Source organism: Rattus norvegicus, chromosome 4 (assembly GCF_021556685.1).
Source record: "Rattus norvegicus strain SHRSP/BbbUtx chromosome 4, alternate assembly SHRSP_T2T, whole genome shotgun sequence".
NCBI classification, from domain to species: Eukaryota; Metazoa; Chordata; class Mammalia; order Rodentia; family Muridae; genus Rattus; species Rattus norvegicus.
In genome coordinates this window covers 136,940,910-136,956,641 of record NC_141537.1, presented here as the reverse complement: position 1 = coordinate 136,956,641, position 15,732 = coordinate 136,940,910, and the positions used below count along the sequence as shown (strand labels likewise).

The following is a 15,732-nucleotide window of genomic DNA, read 5'->3' as shown; positions in this document are numbered from 1 at the left end:
AGAAAGAACTCTGAAAACATGAGGGTAAAATGTATAATTTCTCAGTTATGTAAAATGTAAGGATGCAGTATGAATTATATGATGGACTTCGTGGACTGAAAAGAACAGAAGCAGTTGCACAATGACCTGTCATCTTGTCAAAAAGATATTAAGGAAGGAGATAAAGAGAATTGGGGAGTGATGATTTCAGGGCAAGATACCACCCAGCAAAATTTATTGCTTGTGCTTACAAAGGCAAGTGGATTCCAGAGTTCATGGTTAGTCTGGGACAAAGCTATTTTAGGCCCAAGCATTAGTGTGGAATGGTACCCAGCTAGAATATTATCTGTGCTTACAAAGGCTGTCTTCTTAAAATCAAGGGGCTAAGATCATAAAATGCTTATTCATGGGATAATAAAATGGGAACTTGGAGTAAATGGCTGAATTGATATGCAAATAGAAGATTAGGCTTTGTTCAGTGTGTGAGAGAGATGTTATCTAGAGATCTCTGTACAGCTGTCTTGAGTGGAACACAGGGCTGTCAGCTTGTACCCTACCATTGACTTCAACTCTTTGTTTTCAACACTCCCAAACATTCCTTCCTCAGAAAGCCTCTCCAAGCTTAGGCTGATCCATGGCAGAGATTTATCTTTTAAAAAATATTAGTCTATTTTCATAACAACAGCAGGAAAACAATTCATTTAAATTTCTCTCTGAGTACAAATTAAATCCCACAGCCCCATCAGACTTGTATAACCAATAAATGAATGTGAATACTTGCTAATATATCACCATTTCTTTTGATCTGTTGTGATACTATCTGCCATGGTACTTTTTAATTTATTTTGCAGTTGAAATATTGAAAAGTACATGTTTTGATATGAAGCAATAGCTTTATGTTTTTGGATTGAAAAATTTCTGCTCTACGAGAAATTTTTATTGCCAGACATTGACTTAAGTAAAAATATGGTAACTCAAGACTGTAAAGGTAGGTCAGTGGCTATGATCACTGAGACTGCTCTTCCAGAAAAACTGAATTTGATTCCTCGCATACACATGACTGCTCAGAACTAAAGTTTTAGGTGATACAATACCTTCTTCTTCCCTCTGCAGTCATCAGACCCACACATGTTATACAGAAATATATGCAGGTAAAGCACCCATATACATAAAACAAAATAATAAAAAATTCAAACTACTGAAACTTATGAGACAACACTCAAATATATTTAATTTCACATAAAGACAAATAAAGAACCAAGAAATCTTTCCAAGAGACTTTTCTTTATTCTTGGGTTTCAGTATCAGTGAGAGGAAAACCCAGTTATGTGCCTACTATCCTGTTTTAGAACCATTGGAAAAGACCATATGCCTAATTCCATCAGCTACTGGCCTTTTCTAGAGCCTTTGGTTGCTACAGATACAAAGCAGTGCAGCCTCTAAACTCCCAGTCATCATCTAATCCATTTCTTTACCTGATATCAGCTCACTGCAATGTACATGCTAATGGTGAGTGGGATTCTAAGACCACTATAGGAAAACCGAGGGCTTTACAGTCCACACGAGGCAAGAGATCTGTTTCACTGCTTGGAGCTATAGAGTTTGATTCCACAGATCTAAATTCAGATCCTTTCTCTGCTGCACAACCACTGCGAATTATTTGTCTCTTGCCCAAATAGCTTAACTGCAACTCGGGAGGTGATACGATCTACTTTTGAGTGTTGTAAGATACATAAGTGACACTCTCATGCCCACCTTTTGCCCTTAGGAATACTAACTGCCAACATTACTCAGATGTTTAGAACACCTTCAAAAAGAAATGCTAAGAAAAATTCTTCTTTCATTAAGTTTCAGCTAACATTTATTTGGAAAGCACTGAGTTGTTGACATGAACAAAATACACCACAGAACTAAGAGTTTGCCATCTTTCTAAACATTCTGAAAATGATTCTCTGCAGATGACCCCAGGAGGCACTTGAGTTGCTTCTGAGAATGATAGCTGTCTTCAAATGCACAGACACGGCATGCATGAGTGCTGCGATGTATTTTGAGTGCTTCCAGACAACTGAACTGAGACCCAGAGGTGGAAGCTGTGTGAGGTAAATGACAGCTCAATATAAAGAAATTTCTGAAAATACACCTACCTTTTCAGGGAAAAGACTGATGTGCCCACCCCCATGCAGATCTAGAAAGCAAAACGTACACAGAATCCATGCCCCAAGGAACCTGTTATTATTCTAAATACGTTAAATACATATTAGCCTGGTCCCTTTGCATAGAAACCTGTCTTTTCCTTATTGATCTTGGTTCTCACGCAAAGCCAATATTGAAGAGATGTGTATGCAATACAGAATAGACACACATTTCCCCCAAATTGTTTTAATGTCTGTATTTTAACACAATGCTTTTTCATGGCCTATATTTTATGTCTAAATAGAATAGCATTATCTGGTGGAAGCAAAGTGAATCCCAGGCTTTCACACATCTTAAACAATCTAATAGGCACTTTACCTAATTTGTGTGGTGTTGTGTGTGTGTGTGTGTGTGTGTGTGTGTGTGTGCATGTGTGTGTTTATTCTGAATGAGAGGAGAAATAAGTTGTTGTTTGCTTGTTTTAAACTTATACTGAAAATGAGCACTAGACAGAGTCTGTAGAGTTGGGGATTTTCTGGTTCTAAAGAATCAAGGAAACTGTCTCAAAGAGGATATTTGGATCAGTCTTACCATTAGAGGTCTTTGATTTCCTTTTCTAATCAACATTATGTTCTGGATACCAGCATGAAATATGGTAGAAATGAAGGAGATGATTTCTGTAAGAAACAAAAGATGTGTAGAGATTTCTGTAAATATAGTCATACCTTCCTTCCTATGACAGGATCAATTTATTGATTAACAAATGCAACAGATATACTTAAGTGTCCAGTGAACAGTAATGGTACTTTTGATTTGAATAATACAAAGAATAATGAATCATTGGATGTAGAAGTCAAAGGCATCCAATTTTAATGATGGTTATATTAGTGACTCTAGGAAACATGGATATAGAAGCTTACTCCATTGCAATGACATTTTTCCTTGTCACATTGCTAATACAAAATGCCAATATTTGGGGGTAAAACAACCTTCATTTTCATAGTTCTAGGGGTCTGAGAATCTAGTATCAAGGTTCCTGCATACTTGGCTCCTGATGAAAGCCTTCTTTGTAATTTACCCCTGAGCCCTTACATAGTGATCAGATTAATTCTTGTCTCTTTCTCATCTTATTAAAAGACTGCCACAGTTAGTAGTCCACAATAACACCATGCTACACAACTGTAACATAGAGGACCTAGCTAAAGCAGGGACCTGTCTCTGACTCCTTTGTTAGCTTTTAAGACCCTTTTCCTTTTACTGGGTTGGCTCAACCAGCCTTCATATGAGGATATGCGCCTAGTCTAATGCTAACTTATTATGACATGCTTGGTTGACATCCATTGGAGGCTTGCTGTTCTGAAGGCAATTGGAGGATGAGTGGATCTGGAGGAGAGGAGGGTTTGGTGACAGGGAGTAAGGAGAAGACAAAGAGGGGAAACATAATCAGAATAGCATGGATAGAAGAAGAATAAACAAGGAAACAACCAGCTGATTTCCTTGTGCTCCTTTCCTAACTGCTATATTTTAAGTCACCTCTTTAATCTCATAACCTCAAATATCATATCATATTAGGGTCTGTTTTGAGGAGAGAGGCACAAAATGTATTCTGTAAGAAACTGTTTTATATTGGCCAACAGTGGATATATCTTCTTCATTTTGAGTTTTGAGTTCCCAACATTTATTCACCATATACGTGTAGTACATCTACCAAAAAGAATTAAGTGTGATTTCTATGCCATTATTACTCTAGAGAAGAACATGGGAAACGTCTAGCTGAGGGTGGTGCTGAACGGTCTTTCATCAAGCCATTACCAACCTAAATTCATATGATTTCCTATATAACTAATGTTCTGCTTCTGCCATGGTTACCCCATTGTAGTAACTGTATACCATCGATAAACTAAATGCCTTCCTATGTTTTGCAAAATATAATACTCATTTACATCTGGTAAGTGAAAGAATGCTGAATGAATGAATGATTTGACTTTTATGGAACAGCGACTAAAAATTAACATTGAAATCAGAACATGGGTAATTGTGCAGGCCAATTTCAGAACACCAGTAAGATTTAAATTGTACTTGGTAGAGAAAATCACAATGCAACTCAAAACACCAGAGTTTCTAATTTCTAGTGATTAGTTCTCTCCTACCCTGCATCATTTCTCAAGACCCCAAAAGACAGCAGGCTATCTTTCTTTTAGTCTGTTGAATTTTGATATTGATGAAAATTGAAAGAGACTGAAATTGACTAATATTTCTAGAACCACAAAAAAGATTAGATTTCACCAATGACTTAGGCTGAGGATATCCCTTTTCCATTCATATTGTTGCTTGTTTGATTTTTTTTTTTTGAGGGGACAGAAAGGATAGCCTAGAAACCATAAAATAACGTAAATTTCCAACACTTCTTATTGCTCCTTAAAAAATTCTGAACCTCAAAATTTTTTATATAAAATGAAATGAATATGACACCAAAGCTTTTTATACAATGTATCTTCTTGCTCTTTAGCTGCATGCTTCGACCTCCTTCCTTTTATCAAACTGTGAGCTTTAGCAAGGCTCAGACTCATGTCTTGTTTGCATTGGCAAAAGTGAAAAGGGAATTCAATGTCACAAAGTGAAGACTGGAAAAACTCTTGCTATCTTTAGGAAGTAGCTACATAATGTTACCAAAGCTGTCCCTAATTTTGGTTTGGTTTTTGTCTTCAAAGTGTGGGCACAGAGCACCTTTAAACTTTTATTTTTATTCATCATTTCAACCAAATTGCCAGTTTCTTTTAACCATGAAGAATGAATCTTACCAGGTTGGTTTTAGTCACATACATGCATTTGCTTACGCATGAATTCTGAGGGTCATTACAAGGTCTATTTAGTACCAATGAAACCAAGCAGAGGCCTCTGGATGAAACAAACCAGTGGGATATTTTCCCAAAAATAAATAAGAAAGCACATTCTCTATACATATGTGTGCATTATAACCTGGTTCACCTGGTTGACAGTAAGTATATTTTAGGGACTTATTTCTAAATTAACATCAAACAATCCCTTTAGGTTTTCATATACTTAATGGGATTGGCTCTTAACAATCACCTTTAGTGGAAGGAGTACTTACTAGAATGTATGTAGTGTATATAGAAGTAACCAAAGATAACTAGAGGAATTTAAAAACAAAAGCAACGATGTCCAACATCCTTTGTAATTATGTTTTATCCTGATTAATTTCATATCCTGTTCAATTATCCTCTTGAGAGTCTTTATTCTTTTTTTTTATTAACTTGAGTATTTCTTATATACATTTCGAGTGTTATTCCCTTTCCCGGTTTCCGGGCAAACATCCCTCTCCCCCCTCCCCTTCCTTATGGGTGTTCCCCTCCCAACCCTCCCCCCATTGCCGCCCTCCCCCCATAGTCTAGTTCACTGGGGGTTCAGTCTTAGCAGGACCCAGGGCTTCCCCTTCCACTGGTGCTCTTACTAGGATGTTCATTGATACCTATTGGGTCAGAGTCCAGGGTCACTCCATGTATAGTCTTTAGGTAGTGGCTTAGTCCCTGGAAGCTCTGGTTGCTTGACATTGTTGTACTTTTGGGGTCTCGAGCCCCAACAAGCTCTTCCAGTTCTTCCTCTGATTCCTTCAACGGGGGACCTATTCTCAGTTCAGTGGTTTGCTGCTGGCATTCACCTCTGTATTTGCTGTATTCTGGCTGTATCTCTCAGGAGCGATCTACATCCGGCTCCTGTAGGTCTGCACTTCTTTGCTTCATCCATCTTGTCTAATTGGGTGGCTGTATATGTATGGGCCACATGTGGGGCAGGCTCTGAATGGGTGTTCCTTCAGTCTCTGTTTTAATCTTTGCCTCTCCCTTCCCTGCCAAGGGTATTCTTTTTCCTCATTTAAAGAAGGAGTGAAGCATTCACATTTTGATCATCCGTCTTGAGTTTCGTTTGTTCTAGGGATCTAGGGTAATTCAAGCATTTGGGCTAATAGCCACTTATCAATGAGTGCATACCATGTATGTCTTTCTGTGATTGGGTTAGCTCACTCAGGATGATATTTTCCAGTTCCAACCATTTGCCTATGAATTTCATAAACTCGTTTTTGATAGCTGAGTAATATTCCATTGTGTAGATGTACCACATTGTCTGTATCCATTCCTCTGTTGAAGGGCATCTGGGTTCTTTCCAGTTTCTGGCTATTATAAATAAGGCTGCGATGAACATAGTGGAGCACGTGTCTCTTTTATATGTTGAGGCAACTTTTGGGTATATGCCCAAGAGAGGTATAGCTGGATCCTCAGGCAGTTCAATGTCCAATTTTCTGAGGAACCTCCAGACTTATTTCCAGAATGGTTTTACCAGTCTGCAATCCCACCAACAATGGAGGAGTGTTCCTCTTTCTCCACATCCTCGCCAGCATCTGCTGTCACCTGAGTTTTTGATCTTAGCCATTCTCACTGGTGTGAGGTGAAATCTCAGGGTTGTTTTGATTTGCATTTCCCTTATGACTAAAGATGATGACCATTTCTTTAGGTGTTTCTCAGCCATTCGGCATTCCTCAGCTGTGAATTCTTTGATTAGCTCTGAACCCCATTTTTTAATAGGGTTATTTGTTTCCCTGCGGTCTAACTTCTTGAGTTCTTTGTATATTTTGGATATAAGGCCTCTATCTCTTGTAGGATTGGTAAAGATCTTTTCCCAATCTGTTGGTTGCCGTTTTGTCCTAACCACAGTGTCCTTTGCCTTACAGAAGCTTTGCAGTTTTATGAGATCCCATTTGTCGATTCTTGATCTTAGAGCATAAGCCATTGGTGTTTTGTTCAGGAAATTTTTTCCAGTGCCCATGTGTTCCAGATGCTTCCCTAGTTTTTCTTCTATTAGTTTGAGTGTGTCTGGTTTGATGTGGAGGTCCTTGATCCACTTGGACTTAAGCTTTGTACAGGGTGATAAGGATGGATTGATCTGCATTCTTCTACATGTTGCCCTCCAGTTGAACCAGCACCATTTGCTGAAAATGCTATCTTTTTTCCATTGGATGGTTTTGACTCCTTTGTCAAAAATCAAGTGACCATAGGTGTGTGGGTTCATTTCTGGGTCTTCAATTCTATTCCATTGGTCTATCTGTCTGTCTCTGTACCAATACCATGCAGTTTTTATCACTATTGCTCTGTAATACTGCTTGAGTTCAGGGATAGTGATTCCCCCTGAAGTCCTTTTATTGTTGAGGATAGCTTTAGCTATCCTGGGTTTTTTGTTATTCCAGATGAATTTGCAAATTGTTCTGTCTAACTCTTTGAAGAATTGGATTGGTATTTTGATGGGGATTGCATTGAATCTGTAGATCGCTTTTGGTAAAATGGCCATTTTTACTATATTAATCCTGCCAAGCCATGAGCATGGGAGATCTTTCCATCTTCTGAGGTCTTCTTCAATTTCTTTCCTCAGTGTCTGGAAATTCTTATTGTACAGATCTCTACTTGCTTGGTTAAAGTCACATCGAGGTACTTTATATTATTTGGGTCTATTATGAAGGGTGTCGTTTCCCTAATTTCTTTCTCGGCTTGTTTCTCTTTTATATAGAGGAAGGCAACTGATTTATTTGAGTTAATTTTATACCCAGCCACTTTGCTGAAGTTGTTTATCAGCTTTAGTAGTTCTCTGGTGGAACTTTTGGGATCACTTAAATATACTATAATGTCATCTGCAAATAGTGATATTTTGACCTCTTCTTTTCCGATCTGTATCCCCTTGATCTCCTTTTGTTGTCTGATTGCTCTGGCTAGAACTTCAAGAACTATATTGAATAAGTAGGCAGAGAGTTGGCAGCCTTGTCTAATCCCTGATTTTAGTGGGATTGCTTCAAGTTTCTCTCCATTTAGTTTAACGTTAGCAACTGGTTTGCTGTATATGGCTTTTACTATGTTTAGGTATGGGCCTTGAATTCCTATTCTTTCCAGGACTTTTATCATGAAGGGGTGTTGAATTTTGTCAAATGCTTTCTCAGCATCTAATGAAATGATCATGTGGTTCTGTTCTTTCAGTTTGTTTATATGATGGATCACGTTGATGGTTTTCCGTATATTAAACCATCCCTGCATGCCTGGGATGAAGCCTACTTGATCATGGTGGATGATTGTTTTGATGTGCTCTTGAATTCGGTTTGCCAGAATTTTATTGAGTATTTTTGCGTCGATATTCATAAGGGAAATTGGTCTGAAGTTCTCTTTCTTTGTTGTGTCTTTCTGTGGTTTAGGTATAAGAGTAATTGTGGCTTCGTAGAAGGAATTCGATAGGGCTCCATCTGTTTCAATTTTGTGTAATAGTTTGGATAATATTGGTATGAGGTCTTCTATGAAGGTTTGATAGAATTCTGCACTAAACCCATCTGGACCTGGGCTCTTTTTGGTTGGGAGACCTTTAATGACTGCTTCTATTTCCTTAGGAGTTATGGGGTTGTTTAACTAGTTTATCTGTTCCTGATTTAACTTCGATATCTGGTATCTGTCTAGGAAATTGTCCATTTCCTGAAGATTTTCAAGTTTTGTTGAATATAGGTTTTTATAGTAAGATCTGATGATTTTTTGAATTTCCTCTGAATCTGTAGTTACGTCTCCCTTTTCATTTCTGATTTTGTTAATTTGGACGCACTCTCTGTGTCCTCTCGTTAGTCTGGCTAAGGGTTTATCTATCTTGTTGATTTTCTCAAAGAACCAACTTTTGGTTCTGTTGATTCTTTCTATGGTCCTTTTTGTTTCTACTTGGTTGATTTCCGCTCTGAGTTTGATTATTTCCTGCCTTCTACTCCTCCTGGGTGTATTTGCTTCTTTTTGTTCTAGAGCTTTTAGGTGTGCTGTCAAGCTGCTGACATATGCTCTTTCCTGTTTCTTTCTGCAAGCACTCAAGCGCTATGAGTTTTCCTCTTAGCACAGCTTTCATTGTGTCCCATAAGTTTGGGTATGTTGTACCTTCATTTTCATTAAATTCTAAAAAGTTTTTAATTTCTTTCTTTATTTCTTCCTTGACCAGGTTATCATTGAGTAGAGCATTGCTCAATTTCCACGTATATGTGGGCATTCTTCCCTTATTGTTATTGAAGACCAGTTTTAGGCCGTGGTGGTCCGATAGCACGCATGGGCTTATTTCTATCTTTCTGTACCTGTTGAGGCCCGTTTTTTGACCAATTATATGGTCAATTTTGGAAAAAGTACCATGAGGAGCTGAGAAGAAGGTATATCCTTTTGCTTTAGGATAGAATGTTCTATAAATATCCGTTAAGTCCATTTGGCTCATGACTTCTCTTAGTCTGTCTATGTCTCTGTTTAATTTCTGTTTCCATGATCTGTCCATTGATGAGAGTGGGGTGTTGAAATCTCCCACTATTATTGTGTGAGGTGCAATGTGTGTTTTGAGCTTTAGTAAGGTTTCTTTTACGTATGTATTGCCCTTGTATTTGGGGCATAGATATTTAGGATTGAGAGTTCATCTTGGTGGATTTTTCCTTTGATGAATATGAAGTGTCCTTCCTTATCTTTTTTGATGACTTTTAGTTGGAAATTGATTTTATTTGATATTAGAATGGCTACTCCAGCTTGCTTCTTCTGACCATTTGCTTGGAAAGTTGTTTTCCAGCCTTTCACTCCGAGGTAGTGTCTGTCTTTGTCTCTGAGGTGTGTTTCCTGTAGTCAGCAGAATGCAGGGTCCTCATTGCGTATCCAGTTTGTTAACCTATGTCTTTTTATTGGGGAGTTGAGGCCATTGATATTGAGAGATATTAAGGAATAGTGATTATTGCTTCCCGTTATATTCATATTTGGATGTGAGGTTATGTTTGTGTGCTTTCATTCTCTTTGTTTTGTTGCCAAGACGATTAGTTTCTTGCTTCTTCTAGGGTATAGCTTGCCTCCTTATGTTGGGCTTTACCATTTATTATCCTTTGTAGTGCTGGATTTGTAGAAAGATATTGTGTGAATTTGGTTTTGTCTTGGAATATCTTGGTTTCTCGATCAATGTTAATTGAGAGTTTTGCTGGATACAGTAACCTGGGCTGGCATTTGTGCTCTCTTAGGGTCTGTATGACATTAGTCCAGGATCTTCTGGCCTTCATAGTTTCTGGCGAGAAGTCTGGTGTGATTCTGATAGGTCTGCCTTTATATGTTACTTGACCTTTTTCCCTTACTGCTTTTAATATTCTTTCTTTATTTTGTGCGTTTGGTGTTTTGACAATTATGTGACGGGAGGTGTTTCTTTTCTGGTCCAATCTATTTGGAGTTCTGTAGGCTTCTTGTATGTCTATGGGTATCTCTTTTTTTAGGTTAGGGAAGTTGTCTTCTATGATTTTGTTGAAGATATTTACTGGTCCTTTGAGCTGGGAGTCTTCACTCTCTTCTATACCTATTATCCTTAGGTTTGATCTTCTCATTGAGTCCTGGATTTCCTGTATGTTTTGGACCAGTAGCTTTTTCCGCTTTACATTATCTTTGACAGTTGAGTCAATGATTTCTATGGAATCTTCTGCTCCTGAGATTCTCTCTTCCATCTCTTTTATTCTGTTGGTGAAGCTTGTATCTACAGCTCCTTGTCACTTCTTTTGGTTTTCTATATCCAGGGTTGTTTCCATGTGTTCTTTCTTGATTGCTTCTATTTCCATTTTTAATTCCTTCAACTGTTTGATTGTGTTTTCCTGGAATTCTTTCAGCGATTTTTGTGTCTCCTCTCTATGGGCTTCTACTTGTTTATTTATGTTTTCCTGGAATTCTTTCAGGCATTTTTGCGATTCCTCTCTGTAGGCTTCTACTTCTTCTCTAAGGGAGTTCTTCACGTCTTTCTTGAAGTCCTCCAGCATCATGATCAAAAATGATTTTGAAACTATATCTTGCTTTTCTGGTGTGTTTGGATATTCCATGTTTGTTTTGATGGGAGAATTGTACTCAGATGGTGCCATGTAGTCTTGGTTTCTGTTGCTTGTGTTCCTGCGCTTGCCTCTCGCCATCAGATTATCTCTAGTGTTACTTTGTTCTGCTATTTCTGACAGTGGCTAGACTGTCCTATAAGCCTGTGTGTCAGGAGTGCTGTAGACCTGTTTTCCTCTCTTTCAGTCAGTTATGGGGACAGAGTGTTCTGCTTTCGGGCGTGTAGTTTTTCCTCTCTACAGGTCTTCAGCTGTTCCTGTGGGCCTGTGTCTTGAGTTCACCAGGCAGCTTTCTTGCAGCAGAAAATTTGGTCTTACCTGTGGTCCCGAGGCTCAAGTTCGCTCGTGGGGTGCTGCCCACGGGCTCTCTGCAGCGGCAGCAACCAGGAAGACCTGTGCCGCCCCTTCCGGGAGCTTCAGTGCACCAGGGTTCCAGATGGTCTTTGGCTTTTTCCTCTGGCGTCCGAGATGTGTGTGCAGAGAGCAGTCTCTTCTGGTTTCCCAGGCTTGTCTGCCTCTCTGAAGGTTTAGCTCTCCCTCCCACGGGATTTGGGTGCAGAGAACTGTTTATCCGGTCTGTTTCCTTCAGGTTCCGGCCGTGTCTCAGGCAGGGGTCCTGCCGCTCCTGGGCCCTCCCCCACGGGAGCCCAGAGGCCTTATACAGTTTCCTCTTGGGCCAGGGATGTGGGCAGGGGTGAGCAGTGTTGGTGGTCTCTTCCGCTCTGCAGCCTCAGGAGTGCTCACCTGACCAGGCGGTTGGGTCTCTCTCTCAAGGTGTCTGGGAGCAGAGAGCTGCTGCGGGCTGGGATCCGTGGGTGTGGGACTTCCGGTAAACACAGAACGTGCCTGGTCCTAGAGGAATTCTGCTTCCGTGTGTTCCAAGCTCACCAGGCAGCTTTCTTGCAGCAGAAAAGTTGGTCTTACCTGTGGTCCCGAGGCTCATGTTCGCTCGTGGGGTGCTGCCCACGGGCTCTCTGCAGTGGCAGCAACCAGGAAGACCTGTAGAGAGTCTTTATTCTTTAAATATTAGATTAACATAGTTTTAGCATGATCTACTTTTAGCCCATCTATGCATTTTCCTTTTAAAATAAATCTTTCCAAAAAGCCTGTTTTCTGCCAAATTATAAATCACACTAAATTAAGCATCAAATTTGGATGCAGTGTTTTTCAGTGAGATCTAAGTACTTTTTCAGTGTTTTTAAAATTATAAAAAGGTTTGACTACATTGGGCTGCACCAACACCTGCAACCTGCAGAGTGAGGGCAGGTGTGTGGGCAATCCCGAAGGCACCCAAAATGGGATTATGTCCTAACCTGTGGATGGGCCAAAGTAACCTTCAGAGGCTCCATGAGATGGACCCCACACCATTGCTTGTTGAGTGATCAAGAACTAGAGATCAGGATTTCCAGAGATTTTAGGGAAACCCTAGAAACACTACTGGTTTAAAAGAATCAACAAAACGACTCCTAATGACATTCTGTTATACTCACAAACCAGTACGTTATTCGGTCACCATTAGAGAAGTCTCCTCCTGCAGCAGATGGGAACAAACATAGAGACCCACAGAGAGACATCATGGAGAGAGGGGGCAGAAGGAGGAAGGGAGGGAAGGGGAGGGAGGGATAGAGAGAGACAGAGACAGAGAGAGAGTAGGGGGGAGGGAGGAAGGGAGGGAGGGAGGGAGGGAGGGAGGGAGGGAGGGAGGAAGGGAGGGAGAGTTTAAACACAGTTCTAAATGGGATACTTCCTTCCCCATTGGAACTATCATAACCCTCAGAAAAAGAAGGGAGAAAGAAGGTAAGACACAGAGGGAATGAGCACACTAGGAGAACATAGTCCTCTGAATCAATTAATCGAGGCTCACATGAACTTCCAGAAAGCAGCAAACACATGGTTGATATAGGTCAGCACCAGTTCCTTTGTGTATATGTTTGAGTTTTCAGCTCAGTGTGTTTATGGGACTCCTGAGTGTATGAATAAATGGGTCTTTGATTCTTGTGCATGTTCTTGGGGTTGCCTTCTTCAGCCTCAGTGTAATCGTTTTGGTTTTGTTTTATCTTATTTTTTCATATTTGTTTGTTATCTCTTGGATGCCTCGTCTTTTCTAATGAGAAACAGAAAAGGACTAAATCCAGAAGAAAATGGTAGGTTGGGAGGACCTGGGAAGAGGGCATGCAAACTGCAATCTGGAAATGTTATATGAGAAAATATCTATTTTAAAAAAAAAATTATGGCTAATCTGTAACATTAAGAAATTATCATAAGAAGAAGCATTAATAAATAATTGTACAAAATTTAGAACACAGATTGAAATATTTAATATTCTCTTTCTGTGGGTCCATATACTTGTTACATTCATCCCTTAGAATTAATAAACACCAAGAAAAGTAATATAGTTGCACTGTCAATATTTAATAATGTTTTATAATTTCTCAAGGCACACATACATTAATCAGTACCATATGAAGCACATTTTTCCCCAAATGTGGCAAATATAAGCTATTCCAAAGAACAAAAGTATATAGTTTAGCAAATTGGTTGCCATGTACAATTCTAAGTCATCATTAGTGCTGCAGAGACCATCTCACTCACCCCTATGCATCAAATGTGCCATTCACTGTAAAACCCACAGGGCTAAAACCTAAACACTCCTTGGGAATGTGTCAATGTTTTCTACTGTATCTTTGCTGAGAGTGCTTGCTCTCAGTCACTAACTGTTATTAGAAAGACACAGTTATTTGTTTATTCTTTACAATATTAAAGAGGGAAAAAGAGGAGCTGGGATGATAACTAACTTGGTAAAGGGCTTGCTTGTAAGCAGAATACCTGATTTCAGTGCTCAGAGCTCTGAAAAAGCCTGGCGGGAAGTATGTACTATAATTTATAGTTTTTGTGTTGAGAATTCAGATACAGCAGATACAGGCAGATCTACAGAAACTGTTGGCCATGCAGGTGAGTTAGTGAGGTTGTACCCTTCAATAAATAGAGAGAGAAAGAGAGGAAGGGAGGGAGACACACACACACACACACACACACACACACACACACAGAGAGAGAGAGAGAGAGAGAGAGAGAGAGAGAGAGATTATAGGAATGTAGGTGGATAGATAGATAGATAGATTGATAGATGATAGATAGATAGATAGATAGATAGATAGATAGATAGATAGATAGATAAATGGATGGATAAATGGTAGTATTGGAGGAATAATATCTGAGGACCTTCTTTGATATTAACATGCATATACACATAAATATACCCAAATAAATGAACACACACACACACACACACACACACAAATACAAACAGGCACACAATGTTAAGGAAATAGCAGCATTGATCAACCCTGGCTATCTTATATTATTTTCATCTTCATGCTATCATTATTATAGAACTGGGACAACACCCATTAGCAACTGCAGTTATCCACTCACAGTCTCATACTGATGTCTCTCTTCCATTTCTTTCTCCTACTTCATCCTCATTTTTGCCTTATGACAATATCCAGATAGCACTTAGAACATAGTACCTGGAATATTTTATCTCTTTTATTGCCATAATGATGTCACAATATAAACCCTGTACATTCTGGAGAAAATAAATGGCCTCATTTTGTACAGCATCTCAGCCCATCTGTAATATATTGAATTGCTCACTTTAAAGTAAACCAAGAGACAAAGGCAATATAAAAATATTGTACCTTACAACCACACTAACCTCAGTCCCAACAAGAATTTTTTTTGGATTTAAGAAGCAGAAACACTTTCTGGAAATATGATTATATTCATACACAAATGACATACAGTACATCTCACTAAAGTTGGTTTGTTATGAATAACCTTTGAGATAAAATTAGTCATGGTTTCATTTATTTTTCATCTGAAATCTATGAAAGCAGGGAGACTCTTTTTATCTCTGAGATGCTGGTCCCTTTATTGTTATTTCTCACAAAGTTCTAAAATGTGTGTAGATAAATAATTCTAACATTGCATTGGACCATACAATGAAAACAAATGGCTCCCCTGCCATCATCGTCCCCTCCTAGAGTATGCTACTTTTGAAGTCAGGTGCACTTCGAAGTTTTTTTTTAAATTTTGTTTTTTGTCTTAGACTTTTCCCATGATTGCCTGCAGACTTCTAATTTGCATGCTCACAAAATTATACCTACTGATGCATATACGTATATACTGTCACAGACAGACAACATTTCTACGGAAGTTAAAACTTTACCTTTCATTATCTAATACCATCTCCATCTTTGTTTTCAAAATATTTATAGCATCATTTTTTCCAAGTAATGTATGCAAAATGTAATTTTTAATTTTATCAACCCAGATACTATATCCTTGGAGTCACTACTTCGTTTGTCATTGTCTCCAGTATGGCTTCATTTTACATTGTATCTCTTAGCTTTTATATTTATCATTATTTTCATACCATCTAGCCTTTTTTTTTCTTTCCATCTTTATTAAATTGGGTACTTATTTACATTTCAAATGTTATTCCCTTTCCCAGTTTCCATGCCAACATCCCCCTAACTCCTCCCCCTCCTCTTGTATATGGGTGTTCCCCTACCTATCCTCCCCTCATTGTTGGCATCCCCCAAAGAATCCCGTTCACTGGGGGTCCAGCCTTGGCAGGGCCAAGGGCTTCACCTTCCATTGCTGCCCTTACTAGGCTATTCATTGCTATCTATGCAATTGGAATGCAGCCTTAG

General features: G+C 39.0%; 1 long non-coding RNA gene across 1 annotated transcript in view; it reads right to left on the bottom strand.

Annotated features, from left to right (window-relative positions):
• The window catches only part of LOC148006327 (uncharacterized), a 29,275-nt gene extending 14,743 nt beyond the window's left edge, over positions 1–14,532 (bottom strand). The window contains exons 1-2 of the long non-coding RNA XR_015686103.1: positions 14,450–14,532; positions 2,704–2,789 (exon numbers count right to left, since the gene is read on the bottom strand). This is a non-coding gene — a long non-coding RNA (uncharacterized LOC148006327). The remainder of the gene's footprint in view (positions 1–2,703; positions 2,790–14,449) is intronic.
• Between the last annotated feature and the right edge of the window lie 1,200 nt (positions 14,533–15,732).